The following is a 21,219-nucleotide window of genomic DNA, read 5'->3' on the forward strand; positions in this document are numbered from 1 at the left end:
ATGACTGGGTGTTTTTTCCAAAGCCACAAGCAGATACTTGAATGGAGCTTATAAGCAACTAAATAACCGCAATAACTACACAAAGGTTACTGAGACTATTATGCAAACAAGTTTTAGAATGTATAATGAGCAGCTACAAGACTGGTACAATCAATGTTTACTTACATCTGAAGAACGTCTTTTTAAAAAAATTGATGATCCAGTAGTTCCAGTTTGTCCTTTAGTAAAAACCCTCCCCTCTTAAATCCAAGACACAGGGGATTTTTTGAAAAAATATATGATCTCCCATGGGAGCAGGATCTATTGTTAGTAACAATTGATGTGACCATATTATATACTAGCATCAGGCATGAAGATGGCCTAAAGGCCTTCAAACACTTTTTGAGCAACCGACCGATTAAACTTTGGGCACACACCCAGATGTTACTGAGTATTATTTTGGTCTTCTTAAAGAACAACTACTTCCTCTTGAATGATGAGTTATTTCATCAGATTTGTGGGGCAGCAACGGCACCTGCTTTGCCCCAGCTAAGCAAATTTGCATATGGGCTGGTGGGAGGAGCAAGTGGTCCGGGTCGCGTACCAATCTGAATGGGAAGAAAATGTGCTCCACTGGAGTCGATTTATCGACGACTTGTTCGTCGTTTGGAAAGGGACTGAGGAGTCAGTGAAAAACTTTATTAAAAAACTGCAAGTGAGCAATTTAAACTTGAAGTTCACAAGCACAATCAGTAATACATCGGTGAACTCCCTAGATTTAACCATCTATGTCAAAAATTCCAAGTTGCAGACAAAACTTTCAAGAAAACCTACAGCGGGAAACACGCTGCTACATGCAGCAAGTTTTCACCCGCAGAACTTGATTAAAAGCATTCTGTAATGTGAATGCCTGAGGACAATGCGTAATTGCAGTGAGAAGGCAGTTCTAGATGAAGAATTGGTTAAGTTGAGATCTAGGTTTAGAGCTAGAGGATATTGAGAGACCAATGTGCAAGCAGCAACAAGTAATGCCAAAAAGAGAACCAGAGAAGAGATTCTCTTTAATCCTAGCCAGAGTAAAATCAAGTGAGCAAGTGATAAACAAAATCAAGCAAGAATGATCACCACATATAATCGTCAACATGGCCAAATAAGAAGTATACTTACTAAGCATTGGCACCTAATACGAAATGATCCGGTTCTGGGAAAAACAGTGCAGAAAAGACCTGCAATTACATTCAGAAGAGCACGCTCTTCAAAACAGATGCTGATGAGTAATATTGTCACGAAAAAAACAACCAAGTAGTCATGCAATGAAATGGCTTTACCCAAGGAAGAGTTTAATAAATGCACAAAATGAAAAGCGTGTGGCTTTGGAAAAAACACCCAGTCATACACTTTGGGTCTGTCTAAACAGGGATATCTTGGGCCTACCTTAACGGAGACTCACATGTAATAAAATGGAAGGTTATGCCCTGGCAAGTGGGTGCACCTGCCAGGTCGACATGGCAGTAGAGACTGCACACAGACATTGCAGTGGCAGGTCGGAGACACCTTTGAAAGACTGCTTGTGTGGGTTGTACAATCAGTGCCACAGGCCCACTAGCAGCATTTGACTTACAGGCACTGGGTACAGAGAATGCACTGTACTAGGGACTTAGTAATAAGTCAAACAAGCTAATCATGGAAACACTAATCTATATGCACAATTTACATAGGGAGCACTTGCACTGTGGCACTGATCAGCAGTGGCAAAGCGCTCAAAACATCTAGATCAGCAAAAATGAAATCCAGCACACAGCAAAAATACAGGAGGCAGAGGCAAAAAGACAGGGGAAACCACGCCAAGGATGCCAGGTATAACAGTTACAAATCCTCATCTCTATTACATCATTACTAGTTCGAAATCATTTTAATATGCCAAACAATGACGGTGTTTGCACAAACTATTAATTTTGGTTATGCCAACTTTTAAATGCTTAGATCAGCAGTCTCATAATTGTTTAAAATCACAAACGTTGGGAAGTGTAAAGCTCACATAGATTAAAACAAGCATTTGCAATGCAATAGGTCTCGCATTTGTGAGACTTTGAGCTACTGGCGTTGTAAATGATAAACCTTTTATCTATGTGTTGGTTTTAAAAATAGATAAATAAAAGGCATTGTCATTTAGAATTCCAATAGCTTAAAATTTAAAAATGCAAGACCTATTGTATTGCAAATGCTTGTTACACTTGGGGTGAAAACAAAAAAACCTCAACTCTGCAATAATACAACCCGTCACTGCCTTTGATATAACTTAAAAGAGACTCATTATTAAGTTTGATATAGCGCAAACTTAAAGTGCTTTACATGAGCACCAGTTACATTACACAAGGTGGGGTATATTCATTTTAGAATCACAGGATGTTGAGACGGTTTTCTCAGCTCAAAGGTCGGCTCCTTTAATCTTACCACAACCTTGCCCACAAGAGCCAGTCGCATTTTCAATATTATATACAGCAAAGTCATAGTTCCGCCTTCCCTCCCCGCTCCCCGCTCCCGCCACCACCGCTGACCCCGCCCCTTCTTTCCTTCTGTTCCCTCCCCGCTCCCGCCTCCCAGCTGCTCCGCCCACCCGTGCACTTGGCCTTATATGGCGACCGTGCGACGCAGGTGAGTGTGACCCACTTGTGGGACACCCCCGCGCCGCACGGCCACCAGCTGCTGCGTGTGCCCCATCGCCTTGCCCTCTGCCCTCTGTCTCGCTGCCGGCTGCCGGCTGACTCTGCTGTTGCTGTTTTTGTTTTGTTTTGTTTTTCATTTGTGCTTGTTCTGTTAGATTCTCTGCCCGTGTTAGAGTGTTTTGTTTTGTTTTTGGTATCCACTTGTGCCTGTTTTTGTAGACTTCTGCCCGTGTTAGCGTGTTTTCCTTCCTGGTTGCCCGCCTACCTCGCCGCCCTCCGCCTTCCCTCCCCGCTCCCCGCTCCCGCCACCACCGCTGACCCCGCCCCTTTTTTCCTTCTGTTCCCTCCCCGCTCCCGCCTCCCAGCTGCTCCGCCCACCCGCGCACTTGGCCTTATATGGCGACCGTGCGACGCAGGTGAGTGTGACCCACTTGTGGGACACCCCCGCACCGCACGGCCACCAGCTGCTGCGTGTGCCCCATCGCCTTGCCCTCTGCCCTCTGCCTCGCTGCCGGCTGCCGGCTGACTCTGCTGTTGCTGTTTTTGTTTTGTTTTGTTTTTCATTTGTGATTGTTCTGTTAGATTCTCTGCCCATGTTAGAGTGTTTTGTTTTGTTTTTGGTATCCACTTGTGCCTGTTTTTGTAGACTTCTGCCCGTGTTAGCGTGTTTTCCTTCCTGGTTGCCCGCCTACCTCGCCGCCCTCCGCCTTCCCTCCCCGCTCCCCGCTCCCGCCACCACCGCTGACCCTGCCCCTTTTTTCCTTCTGTTCCCTCCCCGCTCCCGCCTCCCAGCTGCTCCGCCCACCCGCGCACTTGGCCTTATATGGCGACCGTGCGACGCAGGTGAGTGTGACCCACTTGTGGGACACCCCCGCGCCGCACGGCCACCAGCTGCTGCGTGTGCCCCATCGCCTTGCCCTCTGCCCTCTGCCTCGCTGCCGGCTGCCGGCTGACTCTGCTGTTGCTGTTTTTGTTTTGTTTTGTTTTTCATTTGTGCTTGTTCTGTTAGATTCTCTGCCCGTGTTAGAGTGTTTTGTTTTGTTTTTGGTATCCACTTGTGCCTGTTTTTGTAGACTTCTGCCCGTGTTAGCGTGTTTTCCTTCCTGGTTGCCCGCCTACCTCGCCGCCCTCCGCCTTCCCTCCCCGCTCCCCGCTCCCACCACCATCGCTGACCCCGCCCCTTTTTTCCTTCTGTTCCCTCCCCGCTCCCGCCTCCCAGGTGCTCCGCCCACCCGCGCACTTGGCCTTATATGGCGACTGTGCGAACGCGCAGCGGTCACGCGCAGCGGGTGCGCCGATTGTGCGCCGGAGGCGCGCCAAAGGTAAGCCCGTCTACGCCCGTCCGCGCCTGGACCGCGCCCAGTGCCAGGACCCCTGGCCCTCGAGGACCCCGACAGACCCACCTGACGTACACCGCCGCCGCCCTCATCGCACTCAACACCGGCCGAGTCCCGGGATGCTACCGAGCCACCCCACGACGCGTCCACGGACCCTTCAGCTGCAACACCTGCAAGTTCACCTGCATCCGGACCCGCCCGACACCAGCACCTGCCAAGCCGAACACCAGCAGCAACCACCTCAAGTGCATCCTGCTCAACACCCGCTCCGTCCACAGACACGCCATCGAACTCTGGAACCTCCTCGACACCACAGCCCCTGACGTTGCCTTCATCACGGAGACCTGGATGAACGCCTCCTCAGCGCCCGACATCGCCATCGCCATCCCAGAAGGATACAAGATCACCCGGAAGGACCGCAACGCCAACCAGGTGGGAGGAGGCATCGCCATCATCCACAAGAACACCATCCGCATCACGACCAGCACCGACAACACCCCACCCTCCGCCGAACACCTGCACTTCCAGATCCATACCGACCCGAAGACCACCCTCAGAGGCACCCTGATCTACCGACCTCCGGGACCACGCACACAATTCAGCGAGGACATCGCCGACTTCGTCAGCCCGCACGCCCTCCCCTCCGCTGACTACATCCTCCTGGGGGACTTCAACTTCCACCTGGAGAACAACAACGACTGCAACACCAGCACCCTGCTCGACAACCTCGCCAACCTCGGACTCAAGCAGCTGGTGTCCACCCCCACCCACCTCGCCGGACACACACTCGACGCCATCTTCTCATCCAGCAGAGACATCGCCTTCAGCCACGCCACAGAACTCCACTGGACAGATCACAGATGCATCCACTTCACCTTCAGAAGAACGACGACCCACCACCACCAGCAACAGGTTGCCCGAAGAAGCTGGAACAAGATCACAGCCGACCAGCTCGCCGCCTCCCTGAGCCCGCACCCTCCCGCCAGCTCAGCGAACGCCAGCCAGGCCGCCGACAACCTCACGAAGTGGATCAGCAACTGCGCAGACGAACTCGCCCCACTGAGGACCCCGCCCAGCAGACCCAGCAGTAAGAGAGCCCCAGGGTTCAACGACGAACTCAAGAGCTCCAAGAAGAACTGCCGAGCCCTCGAGAAAGCCTGGAGAAGGGAACCCACGCCGGACAACAGGAAAGCTCGCCACACGGAAACACCACCAACTGATCCGCATCACCAAGAAAACGGCTTTCAAGAACCGACTGGACAACAACGCACACAACTGCAAGGAACTCTTCAACATGGTGAAAGAGCTCTCCAACCCCAACGCCGGAAACAACGACATCACCCCTTCGCAAGACCTCTGCAACTCCCTCGCTTCCTACTTCCACAACAAGATCGCTGACATACACGACAGCACTCAACCGACGCACGCCACGACCGCAGGACCTCCACCCACCACCACCCTCCTCGCCTGGACCCCAGTCAACACCGAAGACACCATCCACACGATGAACTCCGTCCACTCCGGATCTCCAACCGACCCCTGCCCTCACCACGTCTTCAACAAAGCCGACACTGTCATCGCACCCCACCTGCGGGACATCATCAACACCTCATTCGACACCGCCAGCTTCCCCGAGAGCTGGAAGCACGCCGAACTCAGCGCTCTACTGAAGAAACCTACAGCAGACCCTACCGAACTCAAGAATTACCGTCCCATCTCGCTCCTCCCGTTTCCTGCCAAAGTCATCGAGAAGACCGTCAACAATCAGCTGGCCACCTTCCTCGAGACGAATGGATCCCTCGACCCATCGCAGTCCGGTTTCCGTGCCAACCACAGCACCGAGACCGCCCTCATCGCCGCCACCGACGACATCCGAGCCCTGATGGACAACGGGGAAACAGCGGCCCTCATCCTCCTAGACCTCTCCGCGGCTTCCGACACGGTCTGCCACCGCACCCTAGTTCAGCGCCTCAGCAACGTCGGAATCCAGGAGAAGGCGCTGGAATGGATCGTCTCCTTTCTCGACGGAAGAACACAAAGAGTCCGCCTACCACCGTACAAGTCAGAGGCCACCAAAGTCATCTGCGGCGTCCCTCAAGGATCCTCACTGAGCCCGACTCTCTTCAACGTCTACATGAGCCCCCTCGCGGCCATCGCACGCCAACACAACCTCAACATAATCTCCTACGCCGACGACACCCAGCTGATCCTCTCCCTGACCAACGACCCCGCCGCCGCCAGAGCCAACCTGCACGAAGGGATGAGAGAGGTAGCCGAGTGGATGATGACGAGCCGCCTGAAGCTGAACACAGATAAGACGGAGGTCCTCATCCTGGGCTCCTCGCCCTCCGCCTGGGACGACTCCTGGTGGCCCCCCGCCCTGTGCACCGCACCCAAACCGACGGACCACGCACGCAACCTGGGTTTCATCTTGGACTCCTCCCTCTCCATGACCAGGCAAGTCAACGCCGTCTCCTCGTCATGCTTCAACATCCTGCGCATGCTGCGGAAGATCTTCTGGTGGATCCCCACAGAGACCAGGAAGACCATCACCCAGGCCCTCGTCACCAGCCGACTGGACTACGGCAATGCACTCTACGCCGGAACCACCGCCAAGATCCAGAAGAGGCTCCAGCGCATCCAGAACGCCTCAGCCAGACTCATCCTCGACATCACACGACACAGCCACATCTCCGGACACCTAAGAGACCTGCACTGGCTCCCGGTCAACAAGAGAATCACCTTCCGCCTCCTCACCCACGCACACAAAGCTCTCCATGACCAAGGCCCGAGCTACCTCAACAACCGACTCAACTTCTACGCTCCCAAACGCCACCTCCGATCCGCCAGCCACGCCCTCGCCGCCATCCCACGCATCCGCAGAGCCACCACAGGAGGAAGGTCCTTCTCCTACCTGGCCGCCAAGACCTGGAACTCCCTCCCGGCCGACCTGCACCTGACCCAGGACCACCTCTCCTTCAGGAAGAAGCTCAAGACCTGGCTGTTCGAGCAGTAGCGCCCCCCCCCCCCCCAAAGCGCCTCGAGACCCTACGGGTAGGTAGCGCGCTCTATAAATGTCTTTGATTGATTGATTGATAGTTGCTGCTTATTTATCTTATGCAACTTATGACCATTTACAAAGCCAATAGTCATTGCTTGTTGTAGGTATGATGTTACTTGTGTGATATATCTGGATCAATGGACAGATGGAGCAAAATACCAGTGGGTGGCATACTATGCTAAGCGCAGATTTTTGCTTTGTTTTAAGCCACGCCCCCTAATTACAGTGGCCAAAGCCCTTTGAGAGACACCCCCCAGTTTAATCTCTTATTATGAGTGCAGCACATGAGCTCATTCCCAGCTGGGCCACCCCCTCCAAGGGTTTGAGACTTGAGCTGTGGTTAGCCTGCCCACCCCCACCTCCCCCTGCAGTGACTTTACACCCCGGGCCTTTGAAAGGGGTGTAGGTAGGAATGGAGCATCCCACCAAAGGTGGGTGGGATTTGCTTGGTGCTATTCTGGCTACAGAGCGCTGTATGCTGAGGTGGTGGAGCCAGGGCGGGGGAGGAGTCACGCCAGCTGGAACCCTCAGCCAGAGAATAACATGTGGGTGAAGTGTCGAGGGGGGAGCACAAGACATTAGTGTCTGTGTTCCTTAGGAGGAGACAGGAGTGCGGTGGGTGATCTGAAAACAACCCTGTATGAAGATCTTTTTTTTAGAGAACTCAAGATGTCCTGTGCTCTGTAGGAGGAGACAGTTCAGTTCTGATTGTTCCTTCGCATTATGATGCTTTTGTTTTACATTGACCTGTCCTAGCCAGTGAAAGTATTTGTAAGGGATCGTGCCCAGCTCCATTTGTCCCACCCACCATAATTACAGAATGTACTGAGAGGTAACATGGAATACAACAGACATTGCGCCTTACTATCCACATGTAAGTGTCTATCTACCTTTCACTAAGCACTGTAAAGCAATATTTGGGTCAATTCACAAGCTTACGTGTTTGCGTAAAATCTGAACTTCCACCTATTTACATACCATTCAATGTTGCTAAATTTCTCAATTCAAATGAGTAAAACACGACAGCATTTGCTGTTTTTCAGATGGAGATTCGGACCGGTCTGAGGCAGTCAGCATTCCGATTCTGGGATATGAAGCATGGGGGCACCCTTAGAGTCGTCTTTTGTGAAAAATCCACATGATCAGCTGCAATGCTGTATTTCATCCAGATGTAGGGAAGCATATGGGCTTTAGACAATAAACTGTATGTGTCAGACACAAAAGAATACGTGGGTCGGTAGCTACAGTGGTTGATAAAAAAAAATGTGACAAGAATAGACGCCCCCTCAAAATGTCATGCTACGATCCAGATAGAACAGGCAGCACGTCACAGCTGTAAGTAGGCCTTTTGGATAACTTACTTAAAAAAAACACCTACCTTGACCTTTTAGCTAATATCGATTTACATTCAGGGTCTTCCAGTTTCGAATGTCCCATTATTTGTATGGACTGGCTGGTTGTTGCACAGTAGAGCAGTGCTTAATTTGTTAAACAATAGGTGCCGGAGCCCAAAGTTTTGTTTAAAAACCTGCGGCTAGTCAGTGCTATGAATATAGGAGGGGGGGCGGGGAGGGGGGTGGCGACTACCAAGACGGCGGAGTCTTGGTTCCACTACATGTCTCTTTAATCTAGCACGATGCTGTGCATCACACGTGCAAAGACGGGCCTACTTGTCAGTCACAGTACCTTCTATCTCAGCGTATTAATGTAAATCCAAACACCCATATTCCAACAACCAAATCTAGTGTAAATGGGAGGGGTAGGGCTGGGGTAAGGTCAGTCTCACTCGAAAAGAGACTGGGAGGGGTGGTGGGACTGGAGAAGCCCGGCGCTGCCACATGTGTATCAAGGCTGCAGCTGACAGCCCCCCCCCCCACCCCGAGCTTTAATGAGGAAATCCCACAAAGCTTGCTAATCTCCGTTTATCTGATGAGGGAGGCAAGTCTCACACTTTGCTGAGCTGCGATAGCGGAGTGGCTGCTCTTGCAGATGCCCGTTTGTCCACCACCTGGCTGGAGGCCGGAGTCTACTTACACCGCGCTTAGTGTTAAAGTTGTAAAAAACACCACAAAAAAAAGCGCGGTTCCCCAAAAGCGGGCGCTGCGCTCAGTGTTACAGTTTAGAAAAAAAATAATAATAAACCAAGCACGGTGTCACTGAAGCAGGCGCCGTGCTCATTTTTGTCCGGGCGTGCGCACTAGGAAAGTGAAAGCGCGCCATGCACGTGTTATGCTTAAACGATGGGAGCCGTACACGTGCACATCGCCTGTCCAGGCGCATGCACATCTCCTGTCCCCCTCTCGCCGAAAAATTGACTACAATAGATCTCGCCAAGGCGTGCGGCGAATGCACTGTGTCACTAGGCGAGACCTATAAAAGGGACTGCTAAAGGAGACCTTTACGGCAGCAGGATGCCGATCATGGCGACACGAAGCAGCACCAGTCCAAGTCAGAGCCACCTTTCCACATGTGGTCATGGATACTATCATTCCTCTGAATGATATTGCCCACATTTCCAAATCCTCATCCACCCTCACACCTCTTGCGCATATCTAGGAGCTAAAGACCCACACTAACTGTACTCAAGCACCCAGATAGTCCCCAGACCCAGTTGGAGATTTATGGCAATGGATGTTTTGTCAACAACTGGATAGTGTGGGGGTCTTTCCCAAAGGAAATTATCCTATAGATGAATAATAGCCCGAGTGACCTCCCATGCAGGCTGGGAATGCCTGAGTCTGTGAAATCAGGCAAAATAAGAAAACCTCACCTTGCTTTGCCTCTGCACCTCCTCCGGGGTGAATGTAAAAAGCTCACAGCTACTATATTTAACGTACTTTTTATTCCCTTTATTTTTACCATCAAACCTGGGCTCCTGAAATTAAAGGCACACGATGGTTACTTAACATTCCAGCTGAAGATGCAAAATATACAAATTCCCTATACGATTTGTTTTTTTCTTTACAACGCATTCCTAGGAGCAATGATGCACGCAGTAATAAGGCAAACGATTACATCACAAGTGAGAAAATGGTTACAAAGATCAGTGTTCAAAGAGATTGGTAAAGTAAAAAATCAATCTGAATCATTTTATTGGTATGTGGGATATATGTGACTTTCTGAGCAGACTGCTGCATTGAAATTTTATAATCCAATTCCAGAATTCTGCAAGGGGCAATGGCTGAGGATCCCCTCTCTAGTCAGAAGTGCTTCTCATGTTTTGTATAGAACAACCCTTTGCTTACTGTAGCATGCTGTGAAGTTTGTGAGGTTGCATCACTGGCGACGACTGTATCTACAAGTGTGGATCCTGCAACGGTGGCAGTGCCAACTACGGCTCAGTCAGCTGAATTCCTCATCGGCTAGGGGAAAGAAACCAGGACTGAAGCAGCAGGGTTTGGATGGCTACTGGGGTATTTTCGAGCACCGAAAAGTAGCTGGTAGATACACATTTGCGGCAATTGCGAGGGCACTATAACAATATAACTAGGAGAATGCACACCCAATTTATAACATTTTAAGCAATTTTTTAACCAATGCTTTAAGGCATTTTTAACAAATATCTAAGGCAGAAGTTCTTGGTGTGCAACTCCTGGTATGGTACTGTGTGCCCGCACAAATAATTCAAGGAAAGCTGGTGACTATTTAGGTTCTACAGTCCCAAGGTGCACAGCCTTTTATCACACACAGTGTGTGCTTGTTATACAGTTAACCACATGTAGTTGCTTGAATGGTTCTCCCAAACTGACACTGCTTATGGTCACCCGCAATTTAACATGAATATTACAAACCAACATAAAAAAATAAAAGAAGACATACCTTAAGGCCCAGAACCTGTCCCTTAGCTTAAATAAATTGAAAAAAAAGACTCTTTACTTCATTAAACCACATGCAAGTGACTAAAGCCAAAAGCTTCCTATGAAGCTGACTTTTGCGATGTATTACAACCATCAATGTCAAACATGCTCCATAATAAAACCTGTGACCCTGAAAGTGCTGTCATATCAAAATAACCGAACATAACTTACGGGGAGTATGCCATAAAGAAACATCACCATACAATGTATCAAACAGTATCTCCTATAAAGATACTGAGAAGGGAAAATGTGGCTGCCTCTGCATGATCCCACCACCAACCAGTCAAACAAAACCAGATTCAAAGCCGGGCTCTATAAGAACCCTGGAAGCAATAAGTACTGCATGATCCAGAGACATGCCCTTGAGTTTAAAAGAAATAAGTCAAATACTTGTGTCCCACAACCACCTAAAAAATCAGACACAGCCGCAATGTGATTATGAAGTTATCGTCTGCTGCAAAATAATAACCTAATGGGTGTCAGCAATCTATATATATAATATAGATTTAAACTTCAATAATGAAATTAGTGTACAAATATTTTTAAACAACATTAGAGAAGTGACTGCAGCATAAAAATGTGAGGGCAGAACAGAGCTCATGAGGACGTACCTGCACATTCACAGTTGCCGATTGGCCTTCCATATTCCTGGTGCTAGGGTGGCTGCTGTTTCGGAAACTGTCCATTCCAAAACCAAGAAAATTTCTTAACGGAGCCAGCACTCCCAGTACTCCTGATCCAACACTACATTTACTAAACAAGCAGGCAGCAGATTATTAGGGTGCATGGGCAGGAGGAAGAGGGCTGGAGCAGATGGAAAGCGCCCTCGGGGAAACCACTCTGGCATTTGATCTCGGGCTTTGCATGAACAGCAAATGCGAAGAGATAAGAATTACAGCCCTGCTTACATAAAAGCTCAGAGGAGTGAAAATACAAAGTGCTCCCTTGTGAACTGATCTTAGACAATGAAAAAGTCCAAAAGGAGGGACTATTAAGCAAATTCACCAAACAAAAGCAGGCATTTACGAAGGGCAGTCACAGGAATCAATGAAAAAGATAGGAGGTGCTGGAAGCCCACATTGTAGATACAGCATGTCTCAAAGAGAAAGTACATGCGCTACCTAGGTGATACCTAAAAAGCATGCCTTCTAGACAAAGATGTAGCTTCCTGCAAAATTTTGTGTATTTCAAATCAGTCATTTGACTTGTAGCCATTGTCAAAAATCCATATTGAGATTCTATGGGGAAAACATGATTTGAGACTTATGTTCCCTGTAAGCTGCGCGCTTGCGCTCGTGCACTGCCTTTCTTCTTCCATTATGAAGACTCTCCCTGTGACAGCACATGCCGCTCTCAGGACCTAAAGACATAAAAGGGAGGCTTGAAAACTTAGCTTTTCTGTGTTCGTCATAGGCTGTGCACCAGGAGCCCCAGAAAATCCATCAAACTGAAAGGAGCTGCTTCTTTGATTTGAGATTGGACACGTGTATGATTTGGTTTCACTCACAATGACAGGGAGAGTATATGGCATTACTGCCAGGGCTGCTCTCTTTGGAACTGAGGAAACAGTTTCCAGTCTAGATGCTCAGGTAAAGCCCTCTAATACTTTCCGGCCGCGTTTGATATACATAACTGCAAATAGAGGAAACTTTCATCTCAGAGAATGGGCAGACACTTTGGAACTGATCCTCCTTTTTGTTCCTCTTCGGGAACCTTCACATATGAGATAACAGGCTTTGTAATATACAAAAGATCTTTTGTGTTTGATTTAATAGCCTATACATTTCATCCATCAATAATTAGAATACAGGCCACATATAGGGTACACATGATCCCCGACTTCCCTTTTGGTTCACTAATAGCATTGTCTTTATAAGGAAGTGGGGGAGCAGAAACATTTACTATCTCATGTTTTAAAACTAAATTGTAATAAATATGTTGCATATAATCTGATGTATCATGGTCAAGGCCACTGGAATTATGTGGCAGGAGTGCACCAAATTATGCTGCAGGGTGGACCAAATTATGCGCAAGAAAAGGCAAATTATGTGGCATCATGTGGCACATTTTTTAAGTATTACTTCATTGTTTTAGAATTTTTACACATGGTAATACAGTCTGTTCAAAGATCTCCTCTCATGACTACCAATGTAACAACCAAATGCAAAAATAAGGAACTGCAAGATGACCAAATAACCATTGCAAAGGGCCTTCTATTTAATCTGAACACATGTTGCCACATTTTCAGTCCATTTTTTGTCAGTTAGAGCTAGAAATAATTTGTTTTTGTTAAAACCTGCCGATTACCTGGCAGATGATGGATTATGTGGCTAATGCGGCAAATTCACAATTATGTAAAAAAGCTGCAGCTGCAGAATCATATAATTCCAGACTAAGGTGAAACACTTACATGTTTTAATTTTTTTAATTTTGAAGACTCCTTACTAGATCCTAACATGATCTGTGCTGCATGCTTGACATGCTGCATACTTTCAAGTCTCAGCTTTTGCATGGGTTCTTAAGAGCCAGAGCCAACCTCAGCTGTCCCTTTTAATTTGATGGCTCACCCACCTCTACTTGCACCATAGTCAGGGCCACTGGAATTGTGAGGCAGGAGAGGGCCAAATTATGTCTCAGGGTTAAATTAAGCACCAAGAATAGATGCACTTTTTTGACAGTATCATTTTTCATTTTTTTTTATTTTCACACATGCTAACACAGTCTGCACAAATGCCTCACCTCATTAGTACCAAGTTAACACCCAAATACACCAATTAGAAACAGAAAGGAGACCAATCAACCTTTGTGACCAGTCTTCCACTTTGCAGCAATACGGGTAGTCACAGTTTTGGTAACTTTTTATCCATTTGCACTAGAAGCTATTTTTTGGGGTTAAAATCTGCAGATTATACTGCAGATGATAGACTGTTTGAAACTTGGCATATCCATTGTTAGAAATAGGGGTTGATGGAGCGAGGTGATGAATAAAATTTTGTTCAAACTCGTAAAGTTAAACTTTCATAACCAATGTAACTGTATTAATAAGCATGTGTTGAAATCATTAACCAACTTAGTTTTAAAAATGCATACATTCAGAAAAACATGTGGGACTAATTTATATGCTCTATGTTGCAATTGCAAGTGTGTGAAAAATAATGAACTAACCTTGTCTATTGTCTTTGTCAGTATTAAATGCGGCTGTTTAATTAATGGCATGTGCTTATTTGTGTGCTTATGTTATGTTATGTCTTTCTGTGGCAAAAGCTCGTGAGGAATCCTTGTGGCCTAAAAGAAGAAGGTAGATATAAATGCTGCTCTGTGTGCTCAGCTAGGTAACATAAATTAATGGGTTAATAATTAGCAAAGGGGTGGGTAACAGAATGGGTCTCAATTCTCTAATTAATTAATGTTTTGTGTTTGTTTAAATAATAGTTTCCGAGAGAGAGAGAGAGGCCTTAGGCCTGCAAAAAGATGGTGTTTTGAATCCTGTCCAGAAAGGAGCCTTGCACAGAAGTGGAAACTTTTACCACGTCGACAATTTTGTCGGAAAAATACAGTTTAATAAGTTGTGCTTAACGTGCTCATGGAGAGAAAGTTTCAAGGACAGGAAGCGGCAAGATTGCCAAGGCAAGGAAGTCATGAACTGTAGCTCGAGAGAAACGTTACATTTTCGAGGAAGCGAAATGACACGAAAGCAAAGGACAATAGGGCTAAAGAAGAGCCTTTTCTTGGTTTGAAAACGGTGATGACACAATATGGTCTGACATCAGACAGCCAATGAGAACTCTGGATGACAAAGAAAAATGTACAATTTTGGGAAGATTAGCTAGTTAGGAAGGTATAAAACTTGGCCTATGGGCAAGAGGGGATCTTCTTGTTTCCCGATTCCTGAAGGGCGTGACGTGCTGTTGGACTCTTTGGTGCACGTAAGGACAGCAGTCTATAAAGATTAGAAAGTTTTAGACAAGGCATTAGAATTTAGGGAATGGAAACTTTATTTTGCTTTAATTCATACTGATTGATTTGCCTTTGAAGTGTCAGTCTAATAAATCTTTTCCTTAATAAAATGTTGCATTAATTTTGCTAATAAATAAAGATTCTTAATTAAAATGCTCTTTCTTTGAATAATAAAGCTAATAAAAATTAGATTTGAAACGACAAGCTGGTCTTGTTTATTCATGGTCTAGTTATCATTAGTTAATCCATTCGCCTTAGTGACTTATTTAAATGACATATGTTTAAATCCATGGTAAGAAATGATAGACTGCAATTGTATATAATTATGTAAATAGTTTGCAAATAGATATGATTAATTAGGCCACATGATTCAGTCGCTCATAAATTGTCTCGTTAGTTTATGGGCCTTGGTAAGTGATTCATGGTTAATGGTGAGTATTGTGGAGATAAATTGCGTTGGTGAGACAGTTTTTCATTAGGAGAGCTGGATCAATTACTTGGTAGTAGAGTTACGGTTACTATGGTAAATGACATGTTACATGATAATTACATAGGATACATGTCTAAAACATGTTAAGTTTTTTCAGTTGTTACATGTAGTCGAAAGGTTTTTTCCAGCAGTGTGAAAATTCCTAGTTATACTGGCCAGTGCAGAGTAGTGTGACAAGTGAAGTTACACAGTGCATTTGTTCTGTTTCAAAATAGTGGTATCGTCGTATATCACAAGTGTTGTGGACGTACAGCACAAGTGTAGGGATTTTAGGTGTGCTAGGTAGAATGTATAGTGAGGATTGTCTATGAAATTGTAGCTTTTGAGTATAGGGACACCTATCCTGTTTTAAAACTCACTGTGAAAAGAGTAGTAGAAATTATCCAAGCTTGAGTGAAGGGTAAGGAAGTGTTGTCTATTCTTACTGGCGAGTGAGGATTTTATTGGCGGGTTAAAGTCCAACCGAAATTTCATGTATGAATGATTAGGGATTCTTTCTGTATGATTGTGTGTGTTAGACGGGTAGGGCAAAGCTACTTGTTTTATCAACGAATTTAAAAATTCTGTGAAAATAGCGTCGTCTATTTCACGCAAAAGAATACTTGAATGATTTAGAAAGCTATCTCTTTATTTTAGTGAAACAGACAAATGGTTTGTTTTTGTGGTGTGAATTCCATTGAAAGTTATGTAAAATATGGCGCTGTGAAAATATTTTGTAAAGGAGGTGTCAGTGTCAGAGCAGAGCGAGGACAGTGAAGCTGCAGCGGCAGCATACGTCACAGGGGTTGCGCTGTGATTGGCTAATATACATCACAGTATTCGCGCACTGATTGGCTCATGTGACTGCAGGCTTGTACCTGATTGGTTCATCCTGAAATACAGTAATTCTATTGGTTGAGCAGAATAGTGACGTAAACTTAACCTGATTGGCTTGTTGGTGAGTTTCGCGCACGGATTGTCTAGAATAGTGGAACAACAAGGAAATATTTACGATCTTTTTCAAAGTAAGCGGAATTGTTTAAAAACATGGATTATTAATATATGAAAGAGGTAAAGAAGCTTTCATGGTTTCAGAAATTGAAAAATATATTTAAAAATGACAAGAAAATTGAAACGTGAGGTGGAAGATTACTTCATAAGTACAAAACACCTGCAGCTTATATGTTAGGTGAATATGGTTATCATACTTGCCTTTGGATGGAGAATTGGATGGAATATACCAAAAATGATGGAGTATTGGCATGGCCGGAAGATGGGTCATTTAACATTAAGGTTTTGAAAAACTTGAGAGAAAAAATGATGACTCTTGTACCAAAACCTAGACCTACACAATTTGAGGCTTTAGCTGAATGGGAGGATGAGATGTTTGAATTAGAACGAGAAAACAGAGGTGTAACAAGAGGCACTAGATTAGACATTAACAGAGAAACTCATGAAGACAGAATGCGTCATTGGAGACATGCAGATATGTGTGATGGTTTGTACCCAGCAAGATTTGGTGAGGTAACTGGTCAAAAGAGTACTGAAAAGAAAAATAATATTGGTGAAGATAGTGAATTAGAAGATTCAGTTTTAGAAGAGATTTATATCACAAAATCGAAACCGCCACCTTATCAACCAGTTTGTTCATGGTCTTCCCTGAGAATTCCTCCAGGAACTTCTCCAAGTGCTCCTCCTAGGGAAATTAATGATTAGACTCCACCTAGATTAAATCAGAATAATGCAAAATTTCCTGAGAGAGTAGAAACAAGAACACATTCTAGTACATCTGGAGAAAGTAGAAATTATGCTGAAACTCCAGTTCAGAGAAATGGAATCCCAAGAAATGTAATTGGAAGAAAGAGGTGGGGATATACCAAATGCCTCAGAATATTTCCAATCAAAAGATGAATTAATACAACAGTTAACTAAAAGTATGGAAGCAGTAACAGTACCAGTAACAATTGGACCTGTTCTTCCAGTCTTTGATCAAAGGGAAATTAGAAATTCAGCTTTGACTGTTCCATTAAATGCAGAAATTCAGAAAGTGGCTGAAAATTTTTATTCAGATTTAACAGAAATTCACCGAGAGAAAATGATGCCCGATTTAACTTTTAATCAAAGTTTGTCAAATGATCAAACTCCATCTGTTGCAGGATCTGATTCTGGAACTCCAGAAAAGAGCATAAATAAAATAGATTTAACACAGACTCCACTGACCCCAGAATTTAAATTACTTGATGTCGCAAAATTGAAGGCGGATTTGGAGGAATTGATTATTGGCACAATTGGACCTGACAGTTTAAAGCTATATCAGGATGATGAATTATTATTTATTTGTAAAAGTATACAATGGAAAACGAAAACCAAGTACGATCAATTAGAGGAAATGGCTGCTGAATTAGAAATAGATTTGAGTAGACAGAAAAATTTGCAGAAACATTACAGAGTGGATTTCTCTGAAAAAGATATCGAAAATATGAACACCACAGGAAGAATAATTCATATAAAAGAATTAATAGTGTTTCTAAAAAGATTAGGTGAATTAAGTAAATGGAGAGTGAAATGGACAAAGAAAAGAGAGGAAGACAGGAGAGGAAGAGGGGAAATAGCAACTGAGTTTCCTATGAGAGAAATAGCTGGTGGAGGGTGGACAAGACAGGATATTTTACTGTTTACAAATGATTTTCCTCGATTGAGAGAAAAACCTGTGGAATGGTATCGCCAGGTAGAAAGATTTATTAAGGTTTCAAAAGTTCTGTGGATTGATCTTGATGGATTCTTTGACATTGTTGTTCCTTCGGATCTTTGGACAGAATGTAAAATTTCTATAGATTGGCCCAAAGAAGAACCTGCGCGAGATAAAGTAACAGGTGCACCTTCACCTGATGTTATAAATCTGTATGATAAGGTGATTGTGTGGCTGAAAAACAAGATTCCCCCAAAAGAAGTAGATTGGGTTAAAATAGACAGAACAAATCAGGAGCCAAAAGAATCAGTACATTCATTCTATGAAAGATTACTGCTGGTATTTAAACAATACAGTGGTTACGAGAAATTGAGTGAAAAGGATATGAGCCATTTCATATACAGATTTGTTTATGGCTAAAGACCTGAAATTGGTGAGATGATTAGATCAGGAATAGCTGGTTGGCAATCACTCACAGTTGATGACATTTTGAGAAAAGCATAATACTGCAGTGATGAGATAGATGCTGGGCACAGGTAAAAGTGTCTGAACAACAAATTGCAACTTTGGAAAATAAAAATGTTCACCAGAATCAAGGGAAATTTAAGGGTAATTATAATAAGCCAAAATTGATGGGTAATATTGAAGAAATAAAGCAGAAACTCCCATGTTTTAATTACCGCGAAATAGGACAATGGAAGCGCGAATGTAAGAATCCGCCCAGAAATTTTAAAAATGCATCATTAAATCCACAGATGCAGAATGAGATAAATCAGCAGCAACAGCTACAGTGACAGTTAAATGAGATAAATCAGCAGCAACAGCTACAGCGACAGTTAAATGAGATAAATCAGCAGCAACAGCTACAGCAAAAGGTAGTGAATCAGCAAAGTCAGATTCCACAACCGCCACTTCCAAATTGTGTAAATGTGCAGAGATACAATACAGAAACAGGATTCTGCGGAGGTGAACAGGTAAACAGATCGCCAAGAGTGAATGTGTTGAATGTTTCTCAACAATATTGGTTGAAAGAAAATGAAGGGAGTGATTCTGAGGATTACTTATGACGGTGCCTGAGAGAGGAAGAAGAGTGTGCTTGGAGCCACTCTTGAGGTAGATCAGTCTGGTCCGTTTGTAAATGGCAAAGTGAATGATGTAGAAATCACTTTCCTTGTGGACACAGGTGCTACCCGTTCTACTGTTAGATCAGTGGAAATAGAAAACCTACCTCTCTCTGGGGATTCAATCCAAGTAGTTGGCGTAGCTAATCAACAGATTAAAACAGATTTAACAGAACCAGTTAAAGTCAAAATTGGTAAATTCAAAGACAAACATAGATTTGTAGTCTGTAATAGCAGTCCTGTAAAGTTGTTAGGAAGGGATATCCTTTGCAAGATAAACTGTAAAATATATTGCTCACCGGATGGTATTGAGCTCCAAACTCAAGAAGAAGATGGTCTTTATAAATAAACAATGTTAATGGTTGAAGCAGAAGAAAGTAAAGTATTTCCTGCTTTTGACAAAAATGATTTACCTGAAGAATTAAAAGGAACAGTCAATGCTAAAATTTGGGATTCATCTGGAGACGAAATGGGTTTGATGAAACATGTAGACCCAGTAAAAATAACAGTAAAACAAGGAACAGTTTATCCAAACATTCCTCAGTATAAAATGAAAGCAGAAGTTATTGAAGGTGTCATACCTGTAATTGAAAAATGTATAAAACAAGGTGTTTTAAAAGAAATTGAGAGCAGTCCATGTAATTCACCGATTATGGGAATCAAAAAGCCAAACGGAACTTTCAGGATTGTTCAAGACCTGAGAAAGGTTAATCAAATAGTTGTTCCATGTTGCCCAGTTGTACCAAACCCAGCGGTAATTCTATATCAGATTCCCCATGATGCAGAATGGTATACGGTTATAGACCTTTGTAATGCATTCTTTACTGTTCCATTGCATCCAGAAAGCCAACAAATTTTTGCGTTCAGATTCCAAGAGAGTATCTTAGCATGGTGTCGTATTCCTCAAGGGTATACAGAAAGTCCATCTATTTTTAAGCAGTTGCTAAAGAAATCCTTGGAAAATCTAGATTTGCCTGGAATATCAACATTAGTGCAGTATATTGATGATATCCTTGTAGCTGCAAAAACATGAGACAACTGTGTGACAGATACCATTACTCTTTTGAATCATTTGGCAGATGAGGGACATGTCTCCTGCAAAATTACAGTTTTGTAAACAAGAAGTAAAATATCTTGGTCACAGAATCGATCGCAAAAGGAATCAGACAAGTGACAATTGAAAGAATAAAAATGATCCAAGCAATGCAACCTCCAAAAACACAGAGACAGGTCAGAATGTTTCTAGGAATGGTAGGTTATTGTCGTTAATGGATTAGTGGATTTTCAGTGATTGCAAAACCATTGCAGAGACTGACAAAAGCAGACATAAAAGACCTGATTACCCTAACAGAAACTGAGTTAGAGGCTTTTGAGCAGTTAAAAAGAACTTTGTGTGAAGCTCCAGCATTAGGAATGCCAGACTACGAAAAAGAATTTGAGCTGTATTGCAGTGAAAGGGAAGGATGTGCATTATCAGTTTTGATTCAAAGACATGGGAAACTGAGAAAGCCAATAGCATATTTCTCAGCCGTTCTTGATCCTGTTGCAAAAGCATTACCAGGTTGCTTAAAAGCAGTAGCTGCAACAAGTGTGAGTTTGGAACAAAGTGAGGGGATAATAATGGGGTTTCCTGTAAAAGTATATGTGCCCATTCAGTTGAGATTCTCCTCACCAGAAGCAAAACACAGCATTTAACAAGTAACAGATTGACAAGATATGACAAAAATTATTCTGGGATCAGATAATGTTTCAATTGCAAGATGTGTGAATTTAAATCCTTCCACATTATTACCTGATGGTACTGTGACAGAAATCAGAAACGAAAATGACATTGATCATGAATGCTTGGATGTTTTAGAATATTGCACCAAGCCTAGGCAGGATATTAAAGATGTTCCGTTAACTGAATCAGATTTTGTTTATTTTGTTGATGGTTCATGCTTAAGAACAGATGAAGGTATTCTGAGTGCAGCATATTCTGTCTGTACAGTTGCAGACGTAGTTGAAGCTTCTTGTCTCAAAGGAATTCGTTCAGCACAAATAGCAGAATTGATTGCTTTGATTCGTGCATGTGAAAGAGCAA

The sequence above is a fragment of the Lissotriton vulgaris genome, chromosome 5 (assembly GCF_964263255.1).
Source record: "Lissotriton vulgaris chromosome 5, aLisVul1.2, whole genome shotgun sequence".
In the NCBI taxonomy this organism is placed as follows: Eukaryota; Metazoa; Chordata; class Amphibia; order Caudata; family Salamandridae; genus Lissotriton; species Lissotriton vulgaris.